Source organism: Xenopus laevis, chromosome 8L, assembly GCF_017654675.1.
Source record: "Xenopus laevis strain J_2021 chromosome 8L, Xenopus_laevis_v10.1, whole genome shotgun sequence".
Classification (NCBI taxonomy): domain Eukaryota; kingdom Metazoa; phylum Chordata; class Amphibia; order Anura; family Pipidae; genus Xenopus; species Xenopus laevis.
In genome coordinates this window covers 1,354,493-1,377,883 of record NC_054385.1, presented here as the reverse complement: position 1 = coordinate 1,377,883, position 23,391 = coordinate 1,354,493, and the positions used below count along the sequence as shown (strand labels likewise).

The 23,391-nt window shown below is 44.9% G+C and overlaps 2 long non-coding RNA genes and 1 pseudogene across 2 annotated transcripts; 1 reads left to right on the top strand and 2 right to left on the bottom strand.

Annotated features, from left to right (window-relative positions):
* Nucleotides 1-439: 439 nt before the first annotated feature.
* On the bottom strand, nt 440-23,153 carry LOC121397050 (annotated as a pseudogene).
* Nucleotides 5,095-9,815, bottom strand: LOC108706009. The gene is made up of 6 exons (XR_005963183.1): nt 9,680-9,815; nt 7,316-7,497; nt 6,079-6,117; nt 5,674-5,740; nt 5,359-5,528; nt 5,095-5,272 (listed from the first exon to the last, which is right to left on the bottom strand). It is a non-coding gene; the product is annotated as an uncharacterized LOC108706009 (long non-coding RNA).
* LOC121396848 lies at nt 5,988-11,188 on the top strand. Its single transcript, XR_005963181.1, has 3 exons — nt 5,988-6,723; nt 7,038-7,111; nt 9,714-11,188. It is a non-coding gene; the product is annotated as an uncharacterized LOC121396848 (long non-coding RNA).
* Nucleotides 23,154-23,391: the final 238 nt, after the last annotated feature.

Sequence of the window (23,391 nt, the reverse complement as noted above, 5' to 3'; positions counted from 1 at the left end):
CAGTCTGTAACTTGGGAAAAGACAGAAGGAGAGAGGTCAGGAGTAGACAAGTAGCTCAAGTTGGGTGTCGTTAGCATAAAGGTGATACTGAAGTCCAATGACTGAACATGAAGTAGTGTAGAGTGAGAACTGCAGAGGGTCTAGAACAGAGCCTTGAGGAACTCCGACAGAGAGAGGGAACGTAGTAGAAGTAGAGTTAGAGAAGGCAACTTTAAAGGAACGGTCAGACATAAGATGTAAACCGTGAAAGAACAGTGAATACCAGCTGAGTATAGAATGTCTAGGAGGAGCGAGTGATCAACTGTGTCCAAGGCTGCAGAGAGATCTAGAAGGATGAGTATGGAATAGGGACCTTTAGACTTTACCAGTAGAAGATCATTGGTTACTTTGGTGAGTGCAGTTTAAGTTGAGTGTGGAGAAGGGAGTTGTGAGTGAGATGCTGGATCAGGCGTTTGTACAAAAGCATTGGTGCCATTACTTACAATTGTGCAGAATGTGTGTAATGGCACTGGGAGTCCCCACTCACACACCTGCCACTCACACTCACATCTAGACAGTCTGCCCTATCAAGCTCCCCCTTCCAGTCCTCAGTCCCAGCTCTGATCTCCCCAGTGGAGATGTGCAACTCTGCCTCCTGCAGAACCAACGAGTCTGAGGGCCCAGAGATGCTGCTGTGGCCCCTGGAAATCCCCCGGCACTGCAGCAGAACAATGTCTCTTGGTCCATCTAGAAAACTAAAGGTTGTGTCCAGTACAACTCCAGATGAGTGGGAGGCTCCGGCACGCTGGCCCCGTACTGGTTGGGCTACTAGTCCTTAGTGCCCCGTCACAAGCCAAAGTCTGCGCCTGTTGCGCATTTACGCGGCACAATCCAACTGCTCCATCAGGAAATGGTGAATCATCTCAAAGGCTCAAACATTTCATCATCAGATCAAAGACTGGACCGGGGCACAAGGGAATCTGGGAACAGTAAATCTGGAAAGGAATGGAGAGCTGATCAGTAGGTGCTGCCATACTGCTTCTTCCAAGAACAAGGACTCCCTGCCCACTAACTGTACTTTACTGCCTGCTCCTACCTGTCTGCCCTGGTCCCGGGAAGAACTCGCCCGTGTTCTGGATCAGCTGCTCGTCGGAAAGGACACTGTACGGCTCCTCCTTGCACAGGCTGAGCATCTCCCACAGGGTCACACCAAAGACCCACGTATCACTGGCGGTGGTGGTAAACTTCCCCTAGGGCAGAGAATTGGGGGTTAGACCCACACTAATACTTATGCCAAGGAAGAATGAGCAAGCAGTTTTCAGCCAGTGAGTGTGAGTAAGTGACTTACCAGCAGGTGTGAGTGAGTGATGTACCAGTAGGTGTGAGTGAGTGTAAGTGACTTACCAGCAGGTGTGAGTGAATGTGAGTAAGTGATTTACCAGCAGGTGTGAGTGAGTGTGAGTAAGTGACTTACCAGCAGGTGTGAGTAAGTGACTAGTGTGAGTAAGTGACTTACCAGAAGGTGTGAGTGAGTGTGAGTAAGTGACTTACCAGCAGGTGTGAGTAAGTGACTAGTGTGAGTAAGTGACTTACCAGCAGGTGTGAGTGTGAGTAAGTGACTTACCAGCAGGTGTGAGTGTGAGTAAGTGACTTACCAGCAGGTGTGAGTGTGAGTAAGTGACTTACCAGCAGGATACTCTCACAAGACATCCATTGAATGGGGAGCACGGCCGCCCTTGGATTTGGTAATAGTCGCCGCTGTACAAGTTCCGTCTCATCCCAAAATCGGCAACTTTGACGGTGTAGCTGTTGCCCACGAGGCACGAAGTTTAGCGACGCCAGATATTTCATCCCCCGGAGATCTGCGTGTCCATGTACAGGGGGTTCTGCCGGCTGTCGGGGGGTAAGGAAGGGGGACATTGGGGTGTAAAGGAAGGGGGACAATGGGGGGGATTCCCTGTACCCCAGGAATCTCTCACCTGACAGACGGGATGTTGTTGGCTTTGGAGAACTGACTGCGGATCTCTCTCTGGGACAGGAACTGCTTGAGATCCCCATTCTCCATATATTCTGTGATCATACAGAGGGGGCCGTCCTGCACGCAGACCCCCATGATAATGAGATGATCTTTATCTCTTTCAGAAAGTCCTTCCTAAGGAATTCATACCCAGCTCACGTGGGGGCCAGCCGGGGGTACCCCAGTAACGGGGGTCTATTAGGCACTTACCTGCTGTTTTAGTGACGTCGCCTCTCAGCATCTTCACGGCCACCATATTGGGCTGATCACTGAATTCAATGGGCGACATCTCCAGGAATTCCTCTAATCCTTCAGCTTCACACAGATGAACCTGCAGGGGATGAGATGCCATTTAAACTCCCAGAATCCTTCAGTGAAACAGCCGCCAGACTGAGGGGCTGCACTGTAAGAGTCCGCACTAACTGCCCCTCGCCCAGGTTCTCCTTGAGTCAGAGCTGGTTGTGGGGGAATTGGCCCAGGCTGATGTCTTTCTTAGTGAGGGAATCCATAGTGACCGCACCGCATACTTGTTCTTGCCCCCCACTCCCTGCAGGTTGACAATATCTGTCTCTGTGTAGTGGGGGACGCTGTTCTGAAAGCCCTGGTGTGGGGTGCATTTGGTCAGATTGGGATCTGCGTAGTCTCCACTGCAGGCTGCAATGAAGGAAAACTGTCAGACATCACTAAACTTTCACTCCATACATTTTATTATCCATACAGATGAGAGGGAGCTGCCATACAATGGATAGAAGGAATCAGCCAATCTCTTGCTGCCATACACCTGTGACTCCCAGCTGTAAGCCCACACCAGGGTGCTGGGAGTTACCTATGGAAGCTCATTGGAAGACAAGCTGGTACCTTGAGTACTGGGGGCCGATAGATTTGTACCACTGGCTGGACCCTGTAATATCCTCATCCCGTATGGTGCGGTCGTGCATGCCCAACGCATAGCGGCACGAGACTTTGGGAAGGAACATACGGCTCATTTAACTAATTTTACAGATCTGGGGCATGTGCCAACAGACTGACATATACAACTCACCAGTGATCACTTGACACGCCCACTAAGAAGAGCCAATGGGAAGAAGCAATGGAACATCTTGTGGATCTGATAATTGCACAGACTCTGGGTGGTCGCCCAATCAGGTCCAGAGCTGCTGCCCACACTCACCTACATCTCTATTGAGAATAACAACAGGATCATTAGTCCCGCCTACCCCTGGGTGTGAGCCACTTGCAACTGTGCCCCATATACAGCCTGGCATCTGCCCAGTGATCATGCACCAATGGCACCCACCCCTCTCCATTGCACGGCTCCCTATAGGTTTCCAGTGGTGGGGACCCCATTTAGCCCGAGACCCACTACACACTATGAGGCTACAGCAGATTATTATTTCTTGCTTCACTATGTATCTGTGCCAGCAGGTAGTGAACTGCTACTTGTGAAAATTAGACGCCCAAGGGATTGCCTCTGGCCTACAGAGCTTACAATCTAAATTTGGTGCATGAGACGCAGCAAGTTTATGACTGTATCTAACATACTGTATCCAGCATTGGTCCAATTGCACTCTAATAGTCCCCACCCTTATAAAGCCTACAGCTTCTGTGCTTGGTTGGACTTCTAATTCAGTAGACAGGGGATGCTGGGAGTTGTAGTTAAGTAAAAAATAGAAACAATATGAAGAAGAGATTGTTTGTTGGAATAGATTTTACCAGGGGTTAATAGCCAACAAGGGATTAATATAAATGGGGGGTCCATTGAAATAATCGCACCCCCCCAACCTGTGATTAGGAAACGTTTGTCTTCATCTTGTGATTCTATTGAAGGTTCTGATTCCTAGAAATGTGTTGCAAGTGCCCCCTAATTCCAACCACATGTTCCTGCACCCCCAGGGAATGTGTGCGCTCCAAGCCTGCACCAAATGACTGCTAGCAACAGTGTCCCCTAGCAACAGTGTCCTCTAGCAACAGTGGCCCCTAGCAACAGTGGCCCCTAGCAACAGTGGCCTCTAGCAACAGTGTCCCCTAGCAACAGTGGCCTCTAGCAACAGTGTCCCCTAGCAACAGTGGCCCCCCCAGTGCAATGCTTTAGGCCCTACACACTGATGGCGTATTATTGAAAGCCTTTGTTCGCCCCATTATTATCATTCACATGAGAGTTGTATCTGCCGGGAGTAGCAACCATTATATTCCGGGGGCAAGGGAGCTTTTTCTAGGGATTTCTACCAATTCCACTTATTTAATATACAAGCGGTCCATAGTCTCAGTCATAGCTCCTTGTACTTGGCAGAGGAACTGGCGCTTTAATCAGAGGGAAACTGACGCAGGAGGAGGTAAATAATTATTAATATCATTAATATCTCCTCCTATTAATGTGATGAGCTGTCCAACATTAATGAGCCTCTACACTGTAACCATTGGTATGACTGGGAAACTTTTTATACCTTCATCCAGTTAAACATGTGTGAGAGGTGAAAGGTGAATAAATAGCAACAGGTAATGAATCCTTGGGAATGTTACTGATGTGCGTGTATTGTGGGTATAAAGGGGGTATAAGGCACCCCATAATGAAGTGAAAGCCATTAGAAAATAAACAGAATATAAAGTATATAAAGAATATAAAGTAAGTGGATAAAGGGGGAGCAGCGGTGATGAATAGGAGAGATTATTTAGCAGAACATTATAAAGCAGTGGATCAGTGTGAGAGATAAAGAAACTGCTGGATAGTCTGATGAGAGAAGCAAAAGATAATGAGCTAATTAATAACAAAACTACTGATTTCTTATAGTTACAACATCTTATTACACTGGGGATTTACCAAAAAATACACAAATCAATTCCCCCGGCAAAGCAATTGTGGCAGGTAGAGGTTCAGTGTTTGAGACCAATGACCTATAGTAGGGATACAAACGTATTGGGTAGATTGTCAGCTCTTGGGCCAACTGCAGATGACATAATTTTATCACACAAAGTCTATATGCCTCAATCCTGCAAGAAGAAGGGACGTGGGTGTGTGGGGGAATTTGTGGTTCAGGTAGGTGAGACCATAGGCCACGGCACAGATTAAGTTCACAAATGGAGTCTGACACCACATTATAAATGTTCAATGCAGCTTGGCTGACTTTTATTAGGAACAAAATCATCCAATTCATCTTCTCTTTACATAAGAATTAGCAGTCCCAGTCCAACACCCACATTGGGATACACAGTAACACTGGTTAATCACAACTTTATGTCTGAGAAGAACTGAGTCGTTGGATTTCTATTTCCCAGCAACTGAATAGGAGGGAGAAAAATGAGAGTGAGTAGCCGGCAGATAATGGCAGATGTTATGAAGAATGCAGAGGAGGGATCAGACTTACCTGCGGTGCCAGATGTTATAGTATTGGCCACTTTCCCCTCCAGTAGCTCCTTCTCCCCTCGGTATCTCACAGGAATCCAAGTGATTTCAGTCTCCACTTAGAGACCAACCGTCGGGAAGCAGCCTGAGCATGGAGTGGGACTCCCAGAACCATACGAGTTGAGGAAACATCTGAAATGGATCAGGTTTGTATGGATCATTCTCTGGATATCTGTGTTTGCTGCTCATCCCTGGCAGCATAATAATAATCTCTGAGTTTACCCAAATGTTATTATTATGGGATGACCAGGAAAGGGGAAAATCATATCATACTTACGGAGATTTTCTTTTCCTGATCCTTCACATGACAGTGGGCACCGTTGGGACCTTCCCAAGCAGAACATCTATATTTAGGGAGGGAATAACAAGAGGTTAAGCCCCGTACAGGCTACTGCCCCTACTAATCAGAGCCGCTACCTCGGAGCAATAACAACTTTATTTTTGTGGCCAAGGTAAAATGCAAGCACAGCCGCTATACTGCAATGAAAGAACAGCAGAAGTTCCTTAAATAAAGACCATGTTGCAATTTCAGAGTGAAAAGTAGAATCCAATTAACGAGGAACTACATAATTGTCCTGATAATGATATTGACCTAAATATCGATAACCACTGAATATACTCACCTCTCTTGAAGTATTTTAGGGTTCAGCACTAAATGAAGGAAATGAAGGAGTAAACTTACAGTTTGAGGCGCAGAACTGGATAAAATAACTTTCAACTGCTGCAAGATAAATTCATACATTTTAAAGTTACAGGTAATATAAGAAGAGAAAATTGTGAGCAGACTAGAAGATAATGCGTTAGACAGAGTAACCATATAGACTGTCACATATAGTAACCTAAACACCGGGGAGTGACTGGATTCCTGTCTCGTGAGCTCTTCTGCCTATAAAATCTCTTTGGCTTTGTGCCCGGCCCTTGGCTAATCGGATACCGCCAGGACTTATTGCCTGAGAATCCAACAACTGCCACCGGGGCCACAAGAGAGTCCTAACAAATAATCAGGGAATGGAGCCCAAACACAAGGGCTGGACTTAGACTGGCCCGGGTCACAAACAGATAACAGGATCAGAATTGTGAGGCAACTGAAGGAACAAGCCGGGGTTTAAACCAGGAATGTCCCAGGGGACAAGAACAGGAGCCAAAGGAACCCCAGTTAGAGGAACAGAGCACCTGGGACTAAGTACACTTGACTTATAACAGGCAGTGAGTCGGTGCAGTGCAGGGAGTTATAGAGCCAATCTAATGGCTAATACTGAGCACCTGTGGCCACATAGAACACCAGGTTCCCTGTTCAACTCCCCGCAGGATGCCCCCCAGACACAAGGTAGGTCTCCACTCAGTACCCTCATGTATTGATGTCATTTATAAGCAGCACATTTATAGCTAGAACTACATGCAACATAGTGATGACAAAGCAACAATAATATACAATGAGTGTATGTAATATAGACACTAAGTATACTAAGTACCAACTGTAATAATATAGCAAGATTGTGCATTCTAATTCTATCATTAACTTAACATAGTGAATAGGGACACATGAAACCCCCTGTACTGCGGCACCCACTATTAATACTGAGTATCTGTGTCACTTTACCAATTCACACTGATTTTTTGGTGGTTGTAACCGGGACTTAGGGGGTAATTACAGAAGAAGCCGACCCCTCAGCTGCAGGAGAACCAGCGACCCCTCCCCAGTGAGGAACCAACAAGTGAGCAATTTTAATGAATATATATATTAGTAAATGTCATTTGCAGTGGGACCTGGTAACACCTGTCCAATACCCGTATCTCAGTTTGGTTATTTAAGATTGACAGTCGGTGAAGCCAAAACACACAGCAGGCTGAAAAGGAATAGTAAACTGTCATTGTATTAGGAGCTTTTCACTGAAAGGAACATTATTCAGATCATTTACCTGATTCATCATATAACTGCAAGCTGAAATGGCTGGACAACATGTTGTTTCTTCAAGTCTGTGCCCTTATACAGCACAAGAGTTCTGTTCCCCACGAATTACCAGGCTGGCAATTATACTTCTGATTGGTCCTTGCTCGTCCTACCTAGTGGGAGGGGGGATTTAACCCGTAATGTGCTGATCTATAGGACGTGAAGGGAAAGCAATTAAAGGGGTGGTTCACCTTTACATTAACTTTTAAAGAATAGCTAATTCTGAGCAACTTTTCAATTGGTCTTGATTTTTTCATTTTTCAAATTTTTTAATTATTTGCCTTCTTCTGACTCTTTACAGCTTTCAAACAGGGGTCACTGACCCCATCTAAAAAACAAATGCTCTGTAAGGCTACACTTGTATTGTTATTGCTATATGCGGATTTTAAATACGTTTTCCAGCCAATCCTGTTTCTGCTTCCTCGACTTGACTGAAGTAGAGCAGTAACTATCCCTCTATTGCCCCCAATGGCTCTAACATGTATGACTGGAGCAGCAGCAGGTCAGTAAGGGAACAAGGTTGTTTTTTGGTGGAAATAGAGCAAATGGGAGAGAAGTGACAGGGTGGGACAGAGTAGAGAAGAACAATAAAAAAGCAATGTTAACAGAAGTGATATTCTGAGACAATTTGCTATTGGTTTTCATGTTGTATTATTTGTGGTTTTTCAGTTATTTAGCTTTTTACTCAGCAGATCTTCAGCAATTTAAGCAATCTGGTTGCTAGGGTCCAAAGTCCCCTAGCAACTATGTTTAATAAAAGACTGGAATATAAATAGGAGAGGCCTGAAGAGAAAAGACTATTAATAGTAGCCTTACAGAGCATTTGTTTTTAGATGGGGTCAGTGACCCCCATTTGAAAGCTGGAAAGAGTTGAAGGCAAATAATTTGAAAACTATAAAAAATAAATAATGAAGACAAAATGAAAAGTTGCTTAGATTTGGCCATTCTATAACATGCTAAAAGTTAACTTAAAGGTGAACCAGCCTTTGAGTGTTTTAAGTCAGCTTGTGAGTGCAGCTTCCTTTAGCCCCCCAAACAAATCCCCCTCACCCCTGGTTATTGCTACTTTTTATAACTCATCTCTCTATACAGGCCCTTTCCAATTCATATTCCAGTATCTTATTCAAATCAATGCATGGTTGCTCAGGGAATCTGGACCCTAGCAACCAGATGGCTGAAATTGCAAATTGGAGAGCTGTTTAATAAAAAACATAATAAATCAAAGTGAAAACCAATTGCAAATTGTCTCACAATATCCCTCTCTACATCATACTAACAGTTAATAGGGAACAAGCCCTTTAAGCTGAACAAGCTTCTTTTTGTAAAAGGAACCTGGTCCCAAAAGAAAAAGAAGAGAACTGAGCTGATTCTCCAACTCTCCGCACTCCTATAAGACACAGTTTGTTATTCATTCCTTGCCACAGATAAGCTCCAATGTGACCAGCTGGAGGGCAATTAGCTGCACAAGCCTCTCGTATGAGGAGTTCTCCTTTAATAGAATAGTACCACTATCTTGCAAGCCACCAAGCATAGATGCTTCTCCATGATAGTGCATTTATATTTCTCAACACTTTGCTTCTAGAACCTTCCAGTCACACAATGTGCTCAATAACATAATGGAGAGTAATTAACTGCACACAGGCTTCTGCTTTCTCCCCTTAAGGGATGATTGTGGCAACTACTTACCTGAACTGAGCAGCACTGAAAACTGCTGAATTTAGCAACTCTGATATTTGCTGGAACTCCCCCACTTCTCCTCCCAGTATCACTAGCAGGGGAGTCAAATCCACCAATGAGTGTGGGACATCCAGCCCATAGGAGTCAGATAGCTTCCAGGTAACAGTCCAAATGCCATTATCCAACAGAGTGCACAGTGACCAGAGCCCTCCTATTCATTACGTTTTCTCCCAAAGTGCAAACGTCCACTGCGCATGTGCCCAATGGCTTTGTGGCTTATTGCCATGTGAGCCAACGGATTCCCATGGTCTGGATCAGACCCTCAAAGGAGGCACATAGGTAGCCATACCCGGTCCTTGAGCTTCAGCAGGTAGAGGCCAGAGACCCTGCTGGTAGTTGGGGTGAGCTCACGTGACCCGAAATGAGGATGGAAGGGCCGGGAGCCTAAATGTATTGATTGTCATAGCCTGCCCCCCTAAAATAACAATGTATTGAGCCACAGTGTCCGTAAATAGCACTGGCCCCTCATCCCCGGCACAGGAAAAGCCAAACACAAGAGAATGCTAATAATCATGGTCTTTGTAGAGGAGATGGGCTCCACTTGTCCTGAATAACCGTCAGGAGATCAAAAGTCTCCCAACTCAGCGCCACTTACTGAAATTCTCTCGTTTTGTCTCTTCTCTCCACAGAACATTCTCCTGGAAGGATTTGGACTTGTGTTTTAGCCGACTCCAATTGGGAGAGATTTTCCTGGGTCTCCTACAACAGAGCCGTGGAGTTGGCAGTGGATGGAGCACGTGGTTGTGTGTGAATGGCAGCTTGACTCTGTGTGTGCCAGTTGAATAAGGTTCTTCCATCCAAAATGGCAGCTTCCTTCTGTGCAATCATTGATCAATATTTGTCTGGTGTTGGCATCCAGGGAGATGGGCCTCACACTTAACCTTGTATATGCTGGACACGGGAACGTTCAGGTCTCTGCACAAGGACCTGTAGCTTTGAGATGCTCCTCATTCATTACATACACTTTCTCCCACACAAAGCTGCAGGAATGGGGCACAATTTTACCATATTATCCAGATCCAGACCAGCCTCTATGGAGGCCCCATTAAACCACATCTCAGTTTTATTAACTCCGCAGTGACAATTCTCTCTGCTCATGGCTCTCCATAGCCTGTAAGGGAGCAATCATTTCCAGGTTATAAAAATTCCCAACTGTGTCACGTAGAGCTGGGCTTTTCCCAACTGTTGTGCCTCCTGGAGAAACCCAAGCTGAAGGCTGGAGAAGCCTCTTGTTTTCTCTAACAAATGGGCAGTGTTAGTGAGCAGCTCAGAGACTCCATGGTTGGCAGTGTTTGCCTCTTCCTCTATGTGTTTGCTATGGAGTGTCGGGTCAATACCATATAAATAAGGGAGAGGGAGTTGTTGATGTGACGTGGTGGCCTAGTGGATAATGCATTTGGCATAGATTGTTGTGATCTTGAGTTTGAATTCAGCCTTAGTTGTGTTTGAAATATGTTGTTTGTCTTTAAAGTGCTGAATAAACATGTTGATGATGTTGATACAAAAGACAATGCTCATCTGTTGGGTGGCACAGTGACTCCTGTGGAGCAGAAAATGTGGGACCGGCCTGAGGAATTGGGTTTTTATCCAGGTGTAGCAGTGAGTGAGAAGTGTCTTTTCCCTTTAAAGTGCTGAACAAACAGGATAATCCATGATAAATTTACCAAAAACAATGTTGTATCTTGTGTGGCAAGGTGGCTCATGGTGTAGCAGTCCTGTGTAGTAGAGTCTGTGGGTCGGAATTTGAATCCTTTGGCAGGGGACTAGGGTTCGAATCCAGTAGTGATTCTCTTTAAATTGCTGAACAAACAGGATAATCAATGATAAATTTACCAAAAACACAATGGAATCTTGTGCGGACAGGTGGCTCGTGGAGTAGCACTGCTGGGTAGCAGAACCTGTCGGCCTGAGTTCAAATCCCATCTGTGACTGTGCGGATCGCAGGCAGGTGGGAGAGGGCGTGAGTTCAAATCCCGTCTGTGACTGTGTGGGGCGCAGCCAGATGGGTGAAGTAGGCCGGAGCAAACATGGTTGGGGGCTGTGGGCCACTCCACAAGTGAAAAAGCAGGGGTTATAGAAAAAGTTGTTGTGAAAATTACAATTTTGATTGGCTAAAAATTATATTCCCCTTCGGCCAATTTATTTGGAATTCGAAGCTCAGCCATCTTTCTTGATACCCAGACTCCTCCCACCTTTGCACATCTTGTCTTACCTGCAACGCCCACTGCTGCCATGTTGGTGTCTTACCTGGAACCCAGACTGCGGCCATCTTGACGTGTCTTACCTGGACTGCGGCCATCTTGATGTGTCTTACCTGGATCTCGGCCATCTTGACGACACTTACCTGGTATCTGGACACTCCTCATCTAGACTGTGACCATCTTGATGACACTTACCTGGTATCTGGACACTTCTCATCTGGACTGTGACCATCTTGAGGACACTTCTTTGGAACTTGGAATGCAGCCAACTTCAGGACATTTACCTGGAACACAGTTTTTAGACATTTTGAGGGCACTTACCTGGAACACAGTACTTACATGGATCTTGGAATTCAGACATCTTCAGGAATTGAACTCTGAATCGTTGCGTTGGAAGGTGCACACATATCCTCTGCGCCATCACATCGCTTGCTTCAATCTAACAATTTTTGGTAAATATATATTTAAACAGGTTGAGACAGACCTTTAAATTAAACTTTTAGCCCCAGACTTTAGAAGGAATTGAACTCAGAGCCACTGCGTTGGAAGGTGCACACATATCCACTGTGCCATTCCATCACTTGCTTCAAGCTCCTAATTTTTGGTAAATATATAGTTTAAACAAGTTGAGACAGAACTTTAAAATGATGATTTAGTCTCGTGCTTTAGCGGGAATTGAACTCAGAACCATTGCATTGGAAGACAAACAAATTTCCACTGAGCCATTGTATCCACTGTTATATATGTGCTTATTTTTAGTAAATATATAGTCAAAACAAGTTGTGATAGAACTTTAAAGGAACATTTAGCAAAGAGCTTTGACAGGAATTGAACTCAGAACTCTCGCATTATAAGACGCTGATAATTTCACTGAGCTATTTCATCACATGATATAAATGACCCCAATCTTAGTAAATATATAGTTATAAAACATTGAAACTGCACTTGAAAGAGTTTACTTAGCCCAGAGCTGTGGTAAGAATTGAACTCACGACCCACAGAGCAAAAAACACATCACTTACCGCTGCGCTATTGGGTTAATCAAGATTCAACTGTAATTCTTTATAAATATATAGATGTGCCACAAATAGAACTAAAACAACATATTGATGGTTTTATACCCAGTCTTACTAAATATATCGTTCTAAAACGTTGAGACAGCACTTTAAAGGGATCAATTAGCCCAGGGCTGTGGTAAGAATTGAACTCACGACCCTTACAGCAAAAAAACGCCTAACTTACCGTTGCGCTATTGGGTCAGTCGAGATTCTGCTGCAATTCTTTATGAATATATAGATCTGCCACAAATATAACTAAAACAAGATCTTGATCTCTTGATACAATCTCCTCATTCTTAGTAAATATATAGATCAAACACAGTGAGACTGCACTTAGCCCAGTGTTTTGGTGGGAATTGAACTCACGACCCTTAGAACGAAAAACAAATAAAGAACCTCTGTGCTAATGGGTCATTCAAGGTTTCACAGCAATTCTTTATAAATATATAGATCTGCCACAAATATAACTAAATAAATCCTAAAAATTTGTCCCACCTCAATGTGATCTCTGATCTTGATCACTTTGTAGAATCTCCCCATTCTTAGTAAATATATAGTTGTAAAACATTGAGACTGCACTTAGTCCAGGGCTGTGGTGGGAATTGAACTCACGACCCTTACAATGAAAAACAAATAAATTACCGTTGCACTATTGGGTCGTTTGAGATTTGATTGCCATTCATTATAATTATATAGATGTGCCACAAATATTACTAACACTGATTTTGTCCCACCTCAATGTGATCTCTGATCTTGATCACTTTGTAGAAGCTGCCAATGCTTAGTAAATATATAGTTGTAAAACATTGAGACTTTAAAGGAATCACTTTGTCTAGTGGTTGGAATTAAAGTCAAAACCTTAGGATTACGAGGACAAACAACAACCACTGGGCTACGACATCACTTGATAGAAACGTCTCATTCTTAAGATCACTTATCGTAGTGTCTTGACTGGAATTGCACTTGTAACCTTCAGATATTTCCTACACTATTTGGTGTGTGCGGTGGGAGACAAGTGGAGCAATATCTGGAGAAGACTTGGACATCAGTCGGCTCGTCGATCCGATTGGCTGGAAAATTCTGATCGGGCTCCTTTGAAGGCAACTGAACATGGGCCATTGTTAGTGCTGAATCATCAGATACAGGTAGAATTGTATTGTATATTTATTAAGAATGGTGAGTTTGTATCAAGTGATGACGACTGCCGACGACAAATCACCCGAAAATGCCTCTCCATTGGAATTAATTGAAATGGCTGCACTTGATCCCAACTAAGATATAATTAATCCTTATTGGAAGCTTTATTTCATGTTTATATGATTTTCTAGTAGACTTAAAGAACCAAATGACAAAACTGAAGATCCAAATTACAGAAAGATCTGTTATCTGAGCTTGAGCATTCTGGATAACAGGTCCCATACCTGTAATAATAAAACTGTCACTTGTACTTGATCCCAACTAAGATATAATTAATCCTTATTGGAAGCAAAACCAGCCTATTGGCTTTATTTAATGTTTATATGATTTTCTAGTAGACTTAAAGTATGAAGATCCAAATTACGGAAAGATCCATTATCTGGAAAACCCCTGTTCCTGAGCATTCTGGATAACAGGTCCCATAGCTGTAATAATAAAACACTTGTATTTGATCCCAACTAAGATATAATTAATCCTTATTGGAAGCAAAACCAGCCTATTGGGTTTATTTAATGTTTATATGATTTTCTAGTAGACTTAAAGTATGAAGATCCAAATTACGGAAAGATCCATTATCTGGAAAACCCCTGTTCCTGAGCATTCTGGATAACAGGTCCCATAGCTGTAATAATAAAACACTTGTATTTGATCCCAACTAAGATATAATTAATCCTTATTGGAAGCAAAACCAGCCTATTGGGTTTATTTAATGTTTATATGATTTTCTAGTAGACTTAAAGTATGAAGATCCAAATTACGGAAAGATCCATTATCTGGAAAACCCCTGTTCCTGAGCATTCTGGATAACAGGTCCCATAGCTGTAATAATAAAACACTTGTATTTGATCCCAACTAAGATATAATTAATCCTTATTGGAAGCAAAACCAGCCTATTGGGTTTATTTAATGTTTATATGATTTTCTAGTAGACTTAAAGTATGAAGATCCAAATTACGGAAAGATCCATTATCTGGAAAACCCCTGTTCCTGAGCATTCTGGATAACAGGTCCCATAGCTGTAATAATAAAACACTTGTATTTGATCCCAACTAAGATATAATTAATCCTTATTGGAAGCAAAACCAGCCTATTGGGTTTATTTAATGTTTATATGATTTTCTAGTAGACTTAAAGTATGAAGATCCAAATTACGGAAAGATCCATTATCTGGAAAACCCCTGTTCCTGAGCATTCTGGATAACAGGTCCCATAGCTGTAATAATAAAACACTTGTATTTGATCCCAACTAAGATATAATTAATCCTTATTGGAAGCAAAACCAGCCTATTGGCTTTATTTAATGTTTACATGATTTTCTAGTAGACTTGAGATATGAAGATCCAAATTACGTTATCTGGAAAACCCCCGCTCCCGAGCATTCTGGATAACAGATCCCATATCTGTAATAATAAACCAGTATCTAGGACTTCATCCCAACTAAGATATAATTAATCCTTATTGGAAGCAAAACCAGCCTATTGGCTTTATTTAATGTTTATGTGATTTTCTAGTAGACTTAAGGTATGAAGATCCAAATTACAGAAAGATCCATTATCCAGAAACCAACAGGTCCCAAGTATTCTGGATAACAGGTCCCGTACTTGTAATAATAAAACAGTAGCTTGTACTTGATCCCAACTAAGATATAATTAATCCTTATTGGAAGCATAACCAGCCTATTGGCTTTATTTCATGTTTATATGATTTTCTAGTAGACTTAAAGAACCAAATGCCAGAAGTGAAGATCCAAATTACAGAAAGATCCCTTATCTGGAAAACCCCAGGTCCTGAGCATTCTGGATCACAGGTCCCATAGCTGTACTTGTATGGCACACACAGACAGAGTATGGAACAGACAGGTAGGGAAGAATAGGCACAGGTAGATCAGGGTAGGAGACTTATCAGGGTCACTGTAAGATGAGCAGCACATATAGTAGTACTAAGTACAGTGACACCACTACTTCTTGTACAGTCTGTGTGAGGTGGATCATTGCAGGGGGATTAGAGGAGTGAACAATGGAGGATTATTAATATCATTTACCCCGTCAGCACAGAATTGTGGGTGATGATCTGGCCCCCCCACACCCCTAAAGCAATGAGACCCCTACACCCTCAAAGCAATGAGACTCCCACACCCCAAAGCAATGAGACCCCCCACACCCCCAAAGCAATGAGACCCCCCACACCCCCAAAGCAATGAGACCCCCACACCCCCAAAGCAATGAAACCCCCCACACCCCCAAAGCAATGAGACCCCCACACCCCCAAAGCAATGAGACCCCCACACCCCCAAAGCAATGAAACCCCCCACACCCCCAAAGCAATGAGTCCCCCCACACCCCCAAAGCAATGAGACCCCCACACCCCCAAAGCAATGAGACAAGGAGACACATTTGCAAAGTTGCGGCTCATGTTTATTTGGCAATACAGGATTCCCATTGCACTTCAGTCCATTGTGGCTACAGGTAAGTACCAGATCCGGTCTCTGCACTGACAGTTGTACAGTTGTACCCCCCCCCCCCACGCTAATGGGTCCAAAGAACATTATTTAGGGGACCTTTCACAACTCCAGGCAGAGAGTTCTAGAGAAAAGCAGAAGCCAGAGAGAAGTCTTGTAGGTGAGAATGGGCAGAAGTGATGAGAGGAGAGAGAAGATCAGAAGCAGAGCAAAGGTTGAGAGAAGGAGAGTATTTAGAGATAAGAGATGAAATATTGGGAGGGACTTTACTGTTAAGGGCCTTGAATGAGTTTGAATTTGATTCTAGAGGAGATTGGGAGCCAGTGAAGAGACAAACATATGGGAGCAGCTGATGTTGAGCGGTGAGATAGATGAATGAGTCTAGCGGCCACATTTAGATCAGATTGGAGTTGAGAAAGGCGACTTGTTGGAATACCTGCGAGGAGTAGGTTGCAGTAATCAAGGCGGGAGATGATAAGTGGGCAATGTTGTGCAGCTGAATACGACAAGATTTTGCCAGTGTTTGAATGTGCGGTTTCAGGTGTGACATCCAGGAGGAGACAGCAGAGAGACAGTCTGTAACTTGGGAAAAGACAGAAGGAGAGAGGTCAGGAGTAGACAAGTAGCTCAAGTTGGGTGTCGTTAGCATAAAGGTGATACTGAAGTCCAATGACTGAACATGAAGTAGTGTAGAGTGAGAACTGCAGAGGGTCTAGAACAGAGCCTTGAGGAACTCCGACAGAGAGAGGGAACGTAGTAGAAGTAGAGTTAGAGAAGGCAACTTTAAAGGAACGGTCAGACATAAGATGTAAACCGTGAAAGAACAGTGAATACCAGCTGAGTATAGAATGTCTAGGAGGAGCGGGTGATCAACTGTGTCCAAGGCTGCAGAGAGATCTAGAAGGATGAGTATGGAATAGGGACCTTTAGACTTTACCAGTAGAAGATCATTGGTTACTTTGGTGAGTGCAGTTTAAGTTGAGTGTGGAGAAGGGAGTTGTGAGTGAGATGCTGGATCAGGCGTTTGTACAAAAGCATTGGTGCCATTACTTACAATTGTGCAGAATGTGTGTAATGGCACTGGGAGTCCCCACTCACACACCTGCCACTCACACTCACATCTAGACAGTCTGCCCTATCAAGCTCCCCCTTCCAGTCCTCAGTCCCAGCTCTGATCTCCCCAGTGGAGATGTGCAACTCTGCCTCCTGCAGAACCAACGAGTCTGAGGGCCCAGAGATGCGGCTGTGGCCCCTGGAAATCCCCCGGCACTGCAGCAGAACAATGTCTCTTGGTCCATCTAGAAAACTAAAGGTTGTGTCCAGTACAACTCCAGATGAGTGGGAGGCTCCGGCACGCTGGCCCCGTACTGGTTGGGCTACTAGTCCTTAGTGCCCCGTCACAAGCCAAAGTCTGCGCCTGTTGCTCATTTACGCGGCACAATCCAACTGCTCCATCAGGAAATGGTGAATCATCTCAAAGGCTCAAACATTTCATCATCAGATCAAAGACTGGACCGGGAACAGGGGAATCTGGGAACAGTAAATCTGGAACGGAATGGAGAGCTGTTCAGTAGGTGCTGCCATACTGCTTCTTCCAAGAACAAGGACTCCCTGCCCACTAACTGTACTGTGCCCCCTGCTCCTACCTGTCTGCCCTGGTCCTGGGAAGAAATTGCCCGTGTTCTCGATTACCTGCTCGTCGGAAAGGACCCGGTATGACTTACCTTCAGGTGTGATGTGAATTAGTGACTTACCAGCAGGTGTGAGTGTGAGTAAGTGATTTACCAGCACGTGTATTTGTGAGTAAATGACTTACCTACAGGTGTGAGTGTGAGTAAGTGACTTACCAGAAGGTGTGAGTGAGTGTGAGTAAGTGACTTACCAGCAGGTGTGAGTGTGAGTAAGTGACTTACCAGCAGGTGTGAGTGAGTGTGAGTAAGTGACTTACCAGCAGGTGTGAGTGTGAGTAAGTGACTTACCAGCAGGTGTGAGTGTGAGTAAGTGACTTACCAGCAGGTGTGAGTGAGTGTGAGTAAGTGACTTACCAGCAGGTGTGAGTGAGTGTGAGTAAGTGACTTACCAGCAGGTGTGAGTGAGTGTGAGTAAGTGACTTACCAGCAGGTGTGAGTGTGAGTAAGTGACTTACCAGCAGGTGTGAGTGTGAGTAAGTGACTTACCAGCAGGATACTCTCACAAGACATCCATTGAATGGGGAGCACGGCCGCCCTTGGATTTGGTAATAGTCGCCGCTGTACAAGTTCTGTCTCATCCCAAAATCGGCAATATTGACGGTGTAGCTGTTGCCCACGAGGCACGAAGTTTATCAATGCCAGATATTTCATCCCCCGGAGATCTGCGTGTCCATGTACAGGAGGTTCTGCCGGCTGTCGGGGGGTAAGGAAGGGGGACATTGGGGTGTAAAGGAAGGGGGACATTGGGGTGTAAAGGAAGGGGGACATTGGGGTGTAAAGGAAGGGGTACAATGGGGGGGATTCCCTGTACCCCAGGAATCTCTCACCTGACAGACAGTATGTTGTTGGCTTTGGAGAACTGACTGCGGATCTCTCTCTGGGACAGGAACTGCTTGAGATCCCCATTCTCCATATATTCTGTGATCATACAGAGGGGGCCGTCCTGCACGCAGACCCCCATGATAATGGGGTGTTTGAGGAGAGAAGTGACGCTGTTCTGAAAGCCCTGGTGTGAGGTGGATTTGGTCAGATCGGGATCTGCGTAGTCTCCGCTGCAGGCTGCAATGAAGGAAAACTGTCAGACATCATTAAACTTTCACTCCATACATTTTATTATCCATACAGATGAGAGGGAGCTGCCATACTGATTCCCTTAATATAAAGGAGTGCCTGAAAGATATTCCAGGTTTGGTACAAACCACATGGGGTTACAGTAATGGTTCTATGTGATCATGTGACTGGCGTCTCACCGGAATCCTCCGCGTTCTGGGAAAGCTCGGGCAGTTTGCGCAGAGGTCCAGAGGGAAGATCCGCTCAGAGGTGGGATTGGATTGGTGGATCTGAGTCAGGTGACAGTTGCTGATGGTGCAGCTGTAGAACGAGAGGAGGACGGTGGCATCTACTTCCAAGATTCTCCTGGGGGAGGCACATAACTAGTTTTGGGATTAAAGTGATGTTTAGCTTTGTCCAATTTAATCCCTTAATGCTGGTGCCCACCAGGTCTGGACTGAGAGTCAAAATAGACCCTGGCATTTCAGGTACACAGAGGCCCAATCAGCTCCCACCAGCCCACTAAATACTGACTTTCTATGGGACCTTATAGCAGCCCCTCTGGCATTTGCCACAACCCACAGATTGCCAGTCGGGGACTAGTGCCCAGCAGCCCAGGTACTGGTCAAGGAAAGGCTCTGGGCCTGGGAATCCTGCCTGCAGTTTCCAACAAGCACCACTAGGGGGAGAAGCACAGGCAATATAATACTGCAGTAAATGAAAGGAAGGATTTGCAGCTGAATAGGAACAAGGTACCTTTAAATGGCACATACCTGTTCTTCCTGGCAATGCCGGACCTTGCCCACTTATCCAGGCTGTTGGTTCTGGAACAGACCCATTTTGAAGAGTGTGGACTCAGCGTGTAGTGACCCCCACGTATAACCTTCTCCAGCCTCTTCTGTATAAACTGCTTCCACTGGATCAGCACCAGGACAAGTAGGAGAATAATTGGCACCAGGCAGCCAATCAGAACCAACGTTCTTGACTCGTGGGGATTTACCACCGGTCGACTGATAGGGAAAGGGAAAGTGGCTTCTGGGGAAGGAAAGGAGAGAAGTTTCAGCTGCCGGGATCAATTTCCCAGAACCCCCTGCTGATGAGACTGAATCGGGTCCCACTAATTCTTCAAGGCTTTTCTTCCATTTAAACTGGCTAGTAGCCCTAAGAGACGTTGTGTGGTGGCCACTTCTGTGGGCCCAGTGTCGTTATTGGTGGCTTCTTATAGTTCCCCAGTTTCCTTTCCATAGTGTTCTGCCTCCGTGGCTTGTGCCAGAGCAGAGGTGGCTGAGAGGTGCCAAGAGTTGCCACAGCAATGGCCATATCTGAATGGGAAGAAATGAAGCAGAACAGCACATTGGTCTCATCAGGATATTGGGCTGAACTACATAGTGACCAGCATGTGACCAGCATGTGACCAGCAGGGGCAGTTACAGGGGCAGTTACAGGGGCAGTTACAGGGGCAGTTACAGGGGGCAGTTACAGGGGGCAGTTACAGGGGGGAGTTACAGGGGGGAGTTACAGGGGCAGTTACAGGGGGGAGTTACAGGGGCAGTTACAGGGGCAGTTACAGGGGCAGTTACAGGGGGCAGTTACAGGGGGCAGTTACAGGGGGCAGTTACAGGGGCAGTTACAGGGGGGAGTTACAGGGGCAGTTACAGGGGCAGTTACAGGGGCAGTTACAGGGGCAGTTACAGGGGGCAGTTACAGGGGGCAGTTACAGGGGGAGTCTCAGGGGGAGTCTCAGGGCACAGTGGGGAAGGAAGGGGGTCTGGGCACTTACCTGACTCAAAGGAAACCTCACTGAACACCATCCAGGTGTCGGCAAAGTAGAATGGGCACAAGATGGCGCTACCCACGCGCTGGTGTAGGGGATGGTTACAAATCTGGCGCTGGGGTTCTTGTCATCCACCACCATCAGCACCAACACGGGCTCCACCTCCCAGTCGGCCACAATCCTGGGCTTCAACAGACAGAAAGAGTCCATTACCTTTATCAGATGAAAAAACCCATTACAGTGGGGTCAGCACCAAGCCCAATACCCCCACCCCAAACCTGGTATAAAACAGATTGGCACCAGCAGCAAATATGCTCCCTGCAGTACAGATATCCAGTTTTCTCTCCTCCTGTTCCTCGGGGGCCAGGCTAAATTGCAGCTCCTCCCCTCACCTGCTCCAGCCAATGAGAACCTAGTCAGCCATAGAGGTTCCTGTCTGACCATGGGAAAGAGAACAGCCCAGGAGCAGGAAGTACAGAGAATCAGAGCTCTGTACCTGGGTAAGTACTGGGGGAGATTGGATTCACTTACCCAGGGGGAGGTTCCTGTCTGACCATGGGAAAGAGAGCAGCCCAGGAGCAGGAAGTACAGAGAATCAGAGCTCTGTACCTGGGTAAGTACTGGGGGAGATTGGATTCACTTACCCAGGGGGAGGTTCCTGTCTGACCATGGGAAAGAGAACAGCCCAGGAGCAGGAAGTACAGAGAATCAGAGCTCTCTACCTGGGTAAGTACTGGGGGAGATTGGATTCACTTACCCAGGGGGAGGTTCCTGTCTGACCATGGGAAAGAGAACAGCCCAGGAGCAGGAAGTACAGAGAATCAGAGGTAAGTACTGGAGGAGAATGGATTGACTTACAGCTCACATGCAGACAGACACATAATCAGCAGAGGTATCAGAACATTGACTAATGAAGTTTCACAGATAAAGATAATTAGAACATACAGAGTGTAGCTCTAAACATTAAATTGTTCTTTAGAGAATGTATTGAATTAATTGCAGGAAGGTTCCTTTATTATATAAACTCCCATTAGCAGGAGTGGCATCTCTAATTGGCATCTATACAGTGGTGTGAAAAACTATTTGCCCCCTTCCTGATTTCTTATTCTCTTGCATGTTTGTCACACAAAATGTTTCTGATCATCAAACACATTTAACTATTAGTCAAAGATAACACAAGTAAACACAAAATGCAGTTTTTAAATGAGGGTTTTTATTATTTAGGGAGAAAAGAAATCCAAACCTGTGTGAAAAAGTAATTGCCCCCTGAACCTAATAACTGGTTGGGCCACCCTTAGCAGCAATAACTGCAATCAAGCGTTTGCGATAACTTGCAACGAGTCTTTTACAGCGCTCTGGAGGAATTTTGGCCCACTCATCTTTGCAGAATTGTTGTAATTCAGCTTTATTTGAGGGTTTTCTAGCATGAACCGCCTTTTTAAGGTCATGCCACAACATCTCAATAGGATTCACGTCAGGACTTTGACTAGGCCACTCCAAAGTCTTCATTTTGTTTTTCTTCAGCCATTCAGAGGTGGATTTGCTGGTGTGTTTTGGGTCATTGTCCTGCTGCAGCACCCAAGATCGCTTCAGCTTGAGTTGACGAACAGATGGCCGGACATTCTCCTTCAGGATTTTTTGGTAGACAGTAGAATTCATGGTTCCATCTATCACAGCAAGTCTTCCAGGTCCTGAAGCAGCAAAACAAGCCCAGACCATCACACTACCACCACCATATTTTACTGTTGGTATGATGTTCTTTTTCTGAAATGCTGTGTTACTTTTACGCCAGATGTAACGGGACGCGCACCTTCCAAAAAGTTCAACTTTTGTCTCGTCGGTCCACAAGGTATTTTCCCAAAAGTCTTGGCAATCATTGAGATGTTTTTTAGCAAAATTGAGACGAGCCTTAATGTTCTTTTTGCTTAAAAGTGGTTTGCGCCTTGGAAATGTGCCATGCAGGCTGTTTTTGCCCAGTCTCTTTCTTATGGTGGAGTCGTGAACACTGACCTTAATTGAGGCAAGTGAGGCCTGCAGTTCTTTAGATGTTGTCCTGGGGTCTTTTGTGGCCTCTCGGATGAGTTGTCTCTGTGCTCTTGGGGTCATTTTGGTCGGCCGGCCACTCCTGGGAAGGTTCACCACTGTTCCATGTTTTTGCCATTTGTGGATAATGGCTCTCACTGTGGTTCGCTGGAGTCCCAAAGCTTTAGAAATGGCTTTATAACCTTTGAAATTGAACTCAGGTGTGATAAACCACAGTTACGTTATTTTTTAACAAGGGGGGCAATCACTTTTTCACACAGGCCCATGTAGATTTGGAGTTTTTTTTCTCCCTTAATAACGTAAACCTTCATTTAAAAACTGCATTTTGTGTTCAATTATGTTATCTTTGACTAATAGTTAACGGTTTTTGATGAGCAGAAACATTTAAGTGTGACAAACATGCAATTCTAAACGTCCAATTCTAAATGTGAATATTGAGACTAAAATAATAATAAACCCCTGTGCCAACCTGAGTTGCTGAGAATGACCCTCCTCACATTCACTTACACACTCAATTCCTGCCATTCCCCACAGATTCTTATCAGTACAACTGCCACTTACCTGTACTCCCACAAGGCTCCTCCCTAAATCAGTCATGTGACAGCACTGCAGCCTGGAGAGACCTCAGCAGGATTAAAGTAGAAGAGAGGAAATGCCCATTGGCTGGAAATCAGATGTCATGTGGCAGGAAGGAACCAATCAGCTTTGTCCGTGGCACAGTATAAATTATAAGGGGCTCTACTATACAAACAGCTGCTTCTGTCCCCAAACTTCACCCTGTTAGTAGAAGTCAGTGCAGCCACATTATATATAATATTATATGTGATCTATAGTA